The sequence below is a fragment of the Jaculus jaculus genome, chromosome 8 (assembly GCF_020740685.1).
Source record: "Jaculus jaculus isolate mJacJac1 chromosome 8, mJacJac1.mat.Y.cur, whole genome shotgun sequence".
In the NCBI taxonomy this organism is placed as follows: Eukaryota; Metazoa; Chordata; class Mammalia; order Rodentia; family Dipodidae; genus Jaculus; species Jaculus jaculus.
In genome coordinates this window covers 888278-894317 of record NC_059109.1, presented here as the reverse complement: position 1 = coordinate 894317, position 6040 = coordinate 888278, and positions in this window count along the sequence as shown.

Genomic DNA, 6040 nt, shown 5'->3' with positions numbered 1-6040 from the left:
GCTAAAGGTACTTGCTTCAAAGCCCGTAAGCCCAAATTCAATTCTCTAGTCAACCATATGAAGCCAGACTGGCATTTGTTTGCAGTGGCAAAAGACCCTGGGATGCTTACACACAGACATGCAATATAAATTACTTATTTGAGAGACAAAGGCAGTTAAAGATGAGTGCACCAGGGCCTCTGGCCATTGCAAAGGAACTCCAGATGCATGCACAACCTTGTGCCTCTGGTTTACATGGGTCCTGGGGAATCGAACCTGGGTCCTTTGGTTTTGCAGGCAAGCACCTTAACCACTAAGCCATCTTTCCAACCATATATATATATATATATATATATATATATATATATATATATATATATATATATATATATATATATATATAAAATTTTTTATTTATTTATTTGAAGGCGACAGACACAGAGAGAAAGACAGATAGAAGGGAAGAGAGAGAATGGGCGCGCCAGGGCCTCCAGCCTCTGCAAACGAACTCCAGACGCGTGCGCCCCCTTGTGCATCTGGCTAACGTGGGACCTGGGGAACCGAGCCTCGAACCGGGGTCCTTAGGCTTCATAGGCAAGCACTTAACCGCTAAGCCATCTCTCCAGCCCTTTTTTTTTCTTTTTTTGGCTTGTCGAGGTAGGGTCTTCGCTCTAGCCCAGGCTGATCTGGAATTCACTATGTAGTCTCAGGGTGGCCTTGAACTCTTGACAATCTTACTACCTTTGTTTCCCAAGTGCTGGAATTAAAGGCATGTGCCACCATGTCTGGCTTCAATAACTTTTTTTAAATAATGAAAATAAAGGGATAGGTTCTATTTCAAATTTATATGTGAAAGGAGCGATGGATGGGGCACTTTTGATTTTTATACTGTAGAAAGGGATCTGCATGTACATGTTTCCAATGAATGGCTTAACATGTATATGTTATTAAAAGTTTGTTTGGCGGGGTATGGTGGCACATGCCTCTAATCCCAGCACTCTGGAGGCAGAGGTAGGAAGATCACTGTGAGTTTGAGGCCACCCTGAGACTACATAGTGAATTCCAGGTCAGCCTAGGCTACAGTGAAACCCTAACTTGAACCACCAAAAAAAAAAGTTTGGGGGCTGGAGAGATGCCTTAGCGATTAAAGCGCTGCTGTGGCAGTTTGATTCAGGTGTCCCCTGTAAACTTAGGTATTGTGAATGCTAGTCTCCCCAGCTGATAACAATTGGAAATTAAAGCGTCCTGGAAGCAGTGTATTGTTGGGGGCAGGCTTATGGCTATTATAGCCAGTTTCCCCTTGCCAGTGTTTGGCACGCTCTCCTGTTCCTGTTATCTACTTTATGTTGGCCAGAGAGTGATGTCCACACTCTGCTCATGCCGTTGGTTTCCCTGCAATCGTGGAATGTCCCCTCAAGTCTGTAAGCCAAAATAAACCTTTTTTTTCTAAAAAAGCTGCTCTTGGTCCAGGGATTTCTGCCAGCAATGCAAACCTGACTGCAACAGTAATGTTGGTACTGAGGAGTGGGGTTGCTGCTAGATAACCTGACTGTGTGGCTTTGGCCTTTTGGAGTTGATTTTTGTTGTTGTTGTTTTTCGAGGTAGGGTCTCACTCTAGCTCAGACTGACCTGGAACTCACTATGTAGTCTCAGGGTGGCCTTGAACTCACGGCTATCCTCCTACCTCTGCCTCCCAAATGCTGGGATTAAAGGCATACGCCACCACGCCCGGCTTTGGAGTTGATTTTCAAGAGGAATGTGGAAGGATTTGAAACCTTGGCCTCAGAGATGACTTGCAGTGCTGTAAGTACAGCTTGGTGGACTATTCTGCTCTGAACCTGACTGCAATTCCTGTAAAGCCAAAGGACCCAAGTTCAATTTCCCAGGACTCATGTAAGCCAGATGCACAAGGCGGGGCATGTGTCTAGAGTTCATTTGCTGTGGCTAGAGACCCTGGCACACCCATTTTTTTTTCTCTCTCTCAAATACATACATAAAAATAGATCAGAGCTGGGTGTGGTGGCACATGCCTTTAATCCCAGCACTTGGGAGGCAGAGGTAGGAGGATTGCCGTGAGTTCAAGGCCACCCTGAGACTCCATAGTGAATTTCAGGTCAGCCGGGGCTACAGTGACAACCTACCTCAAAAAGATAAAAAAAAAAAAAAGATCAGAACCAGGCATGGTGGTGCATGCCTTAAATTTTTTTTTGAGTTTACCTTCCCACAGCCCAGATGTCATGGATGAGTACAAGGTTGATAACAGCACACACAAACCAGACTCAGCATTTCAAGAAATGCCTAAGGGCTGGAGAGATGGCTTAGTAGTTAAGGCATTTTCCTGAGAAGCCAAAGAACCCAGGTTTAATTCCCCAGGACCAACATAAGCCAGATGCACAAGGTGACACATACATCTGGAGTTTGTTTGCAGTGGCTGAAGGCCCTAGTGCACCCATTCTATCTGCCTCTGTGTCTCTCAAATAAATAAATAAAAATTTAAAAATAAAGTTATTATTTTTTTTTAAAGAAATGTCTGAGAACAGACATCCAGAGAATGAAGGAAGAGTGCAAGGAATAATGAGGTGCAGACATCACAAGTCTTAGAAATGTGGCTGGCCACATGACCTGAGGGGCAAGATGAAGCTCTGGAATGATGCACTGTCTTTATTTTACATAATCTGCTTGCCGGGGATGAGATGAAAGACAGTTTGTTTTATGGTATTAAAGATCACTAGCTCTCTGAATAAAACACAGTTTCAAGATTCAATTCCTGGAGCTGGGAAGAAGACTCAGCAGTCAAAGGTGCTTGTTTGCAAAGCCACCACACAAACAGATCACAAAACACCTAATGTCCCAGGTTTAACTCCCCAGAATCCACATAAAGTCAGATGCACAAAGTGGCATGCATGGCATCTGGAGTCTGCAGTGGCAAGTGGCCCTGGTATGCCTGCTCTTTCTCTCAAATAAAAAAAACTTTTAAACCGGGTGTGGTGACACATGCCTTTAATCCCAGCACTTGGGAGGCAGAGGTTGGAGGATTGCCATGAGTTCGAGGCCACTCTAAGACTCCATAGTGAATTCCAGGTCAGCCTGGGCTAGAGTGAGACCCTACCTCAAAAAACAAACAAACAAAAAAACCTTTTAAAACAGCACAGGTGTCTGGTGTATGTTTGCAGTAGCCAGTGGCTCTGGTACCCACACACACACACACGTGTGCAAAAAGTAAAGAGGGGGGCTAGAGGAATGGCTTAGCAGTTAAGGCATTTGTCTGCAAAGCCAAAGGACCCAGGTTCGATTCCCCAGGACCCACGTAAGCCAGATGCACAAGGGGGCACATGTGAATGGAGTTCCTTTGCAGTGGCTGGAGGCCCTGGCACGCCCATTCTCACTCTCTCTCTTCCTGTCTTTCTCTGTCAAATAAGTAAAAGTAAGATATTTAAAATAAGTAAATAGATTGAATTCCTGTCTACTTATTGGTTTGTGGTGACAGACAACATAAGAAGGGCCAGTCTCAGCTTCACAATGAATTCCAGAGCAGCCTGGGCTACATGAAAGCCTATATATTTTTTCCTTTCTTTTTTGAGGTAGGGTCTCACTCTGGCCCAGGCTGACCTGGAACTAACTTTGTAGTCTCAGAGTGGCCTTGAACTCAAGTTATCCTCCTACCTCTGCCTCCCTAACGCTGGGATTAAAATTGTGTGCCACGTGGCCCAGCTTTTTCTTTTTAATTTATTTTATTCATAATTTGAGAGAAAGACACAGATAGGGAATGGGCATGCTGGGGTCTCCAACCACTGCAAATGAACTCTAGATGCATGCACCACCTTCTGCATCTGGCTTACATGGGTCCTGAGGGATTGAACCTGGGTCTTTGGCTTTGCAAGCAAGTGCCTTAACCACCAAGTTATCTCTAGCCCATTACCTTTTTGTTGTTGTTTGTTTTTCTTCTTCTTGAGGTAGTGTCTCACTCTAGTCTAGGCTGACCTAGAATTCACTGTATACTCAGGCTGGCCTTGAACTCAGTGATCCTCCTACCTCTGCCTCCAGAGTACTGGGATTGAGGGTGTACACCACAATACCAGCCCAGATTCATACCTTGACTTCTTGGAAACACTCCTTTGTGTGGTAGATGGACCTGGCACCTTGGTATATCAGCTTCCTGCCTGTTTTCATCGCACTGATCAGAATCTTTGCTTAAGTAGGGACTAGTGTAGCTGTTTAGTTTCCTCTGTTCTTACACCTTCTCAGGCTGTCTTCTGACATCCTGTTTATTCCCTTGCTAATAAATACCTTTGGCATATACTTAATACCATATTTTAGTGCATTTAGTCTTATTCATTTGGTGTGTGTGACAGTACCTCATAGTACACATATGCAGGTCAGAGGATGACTGTTGACCCCATCCTCACCTTGTTCACTGCTGCAGAAAATCCCCCTTCTCACTGCAGGTGCACTGGGATTACAGAAGCCCACCACAGAATGGAACGGGGGTCTAAATTCAGGTACTCTGTTGTGTGGCAAGTGCCTTTTCCCCTGAGCCATCTTCCTGGATTCATGTATTCAGTTTCTGAGTAAAAATGGAAGTCTTGGGGCTGGAGAGATGGCTCAGTAGTTAAGTCTGCAAAGCCTAAAAACTGGAGTTCAACTTCCCAGTATCCACATAAAGCCAGATGCACAAGGTGGCACATATATCTGAAGTTCATTTGCAACTACAGGCCCTGGTATACCCATTCTATCTGTCTCCCTGCTTACAAATAAATATGATTTTTGTTGTTTTTTCATGGTAGGCTGACCTAGAACTCACAATGTAGTCTCAGGGTGGCCTCAAACTCATGGCAATCATCCTACCACTTCCTCCCAAGTGCTAAGATTAAAGGAGTGGGCCCCCACGACCAGCTAAATATTTTTTAAAATACTTTATTTATTTATTTCAGAGAGAGAGAGAACAGGTGTTGCAAAGGGTCTCCAGACCACCTTGTGCATTTGGCTTATGTTGGTACTGGGAAATCGAACCCAGGTCCTTAGGCTTCACAAGCAAATGCCTTAACCACTAAGCCATTCCTCCAGCCCTAAATATTTTTTTTTAAAGGAAATATCCAAAGCAACCTGGAGTAGTACGTCCATTTAGCTGCTCAACCATGTCTTCACCAACCTGGAGAGCAAAAAACAAAAAGCCAGGTGTGGTGGCACAAACCTATAATCCTAGCCCTTGGGTGGTGGAGACAGGAGGATAAACTCAAGGTCATAAGCTACATATAAAGTTAGAGGCCAGTCTGAGCTACATAAATGACACCCTAATTTAAAAACGGGGGGGGGGGCGGCCGGGCATGGTGGCACATGACTTTAATCCCAGCTGTAGGAAAGCAGAGAGAGGTAAGAGGATTGCCATGAATTCAAGGCCACCCTGAGAGAACATAGTTAATTCCAGGTCAGCCTGGGCTAGAGCCAGACCCTACCTCGAAAAAAAACAAAAACAAAGGAGGGAGCTGGAGAGATGGGTGTAGTAGTTAAGGTACTTGCCTGTAAAGTCTAAGGACCTAAGTTCTACTCTTCAGATCCCAGGTAAGCCATATGTTGCACATGTGCACAAGGTGGCATAAGCCTCTGGAGTTGGATTGCAGTGGCTGGAGATCCTGGCACACCAATTCTCTCTCACTAAAAAAAGGCCAATTAGAAGGGCGTGGTGGTGCACACCTTTAATCTCAGCACTCAGGAGGCAGAGGTAGGAGGACTGCTATGAGTTCGAGGCCATCCTGAGACTACATGGTGAATTCCAGGTCAGCCTGGGATCGAGTGAAATCCTACCTTGAAAAACCAAAAAAAAAAAAAAAGAGGCCAGTGTGATGGTTTGGTTCAGGTGTCCCCATAAACTTAGATGTTCTAAATGCTAGGTTCCCAACTGATGGATATTTGGGAATTAACACCTCCAAGAGGAAGTGTATTGTTGGGTTGGGCTTATGGGTGTTATGGCCAGCTTCCCCTTGGCACGTTCTCCTGTCCCTATTGTCCACCTGATGTTGGTGAGGAGGTGATATCTATCCTCTGCTCATGCCATCGTTTTCCC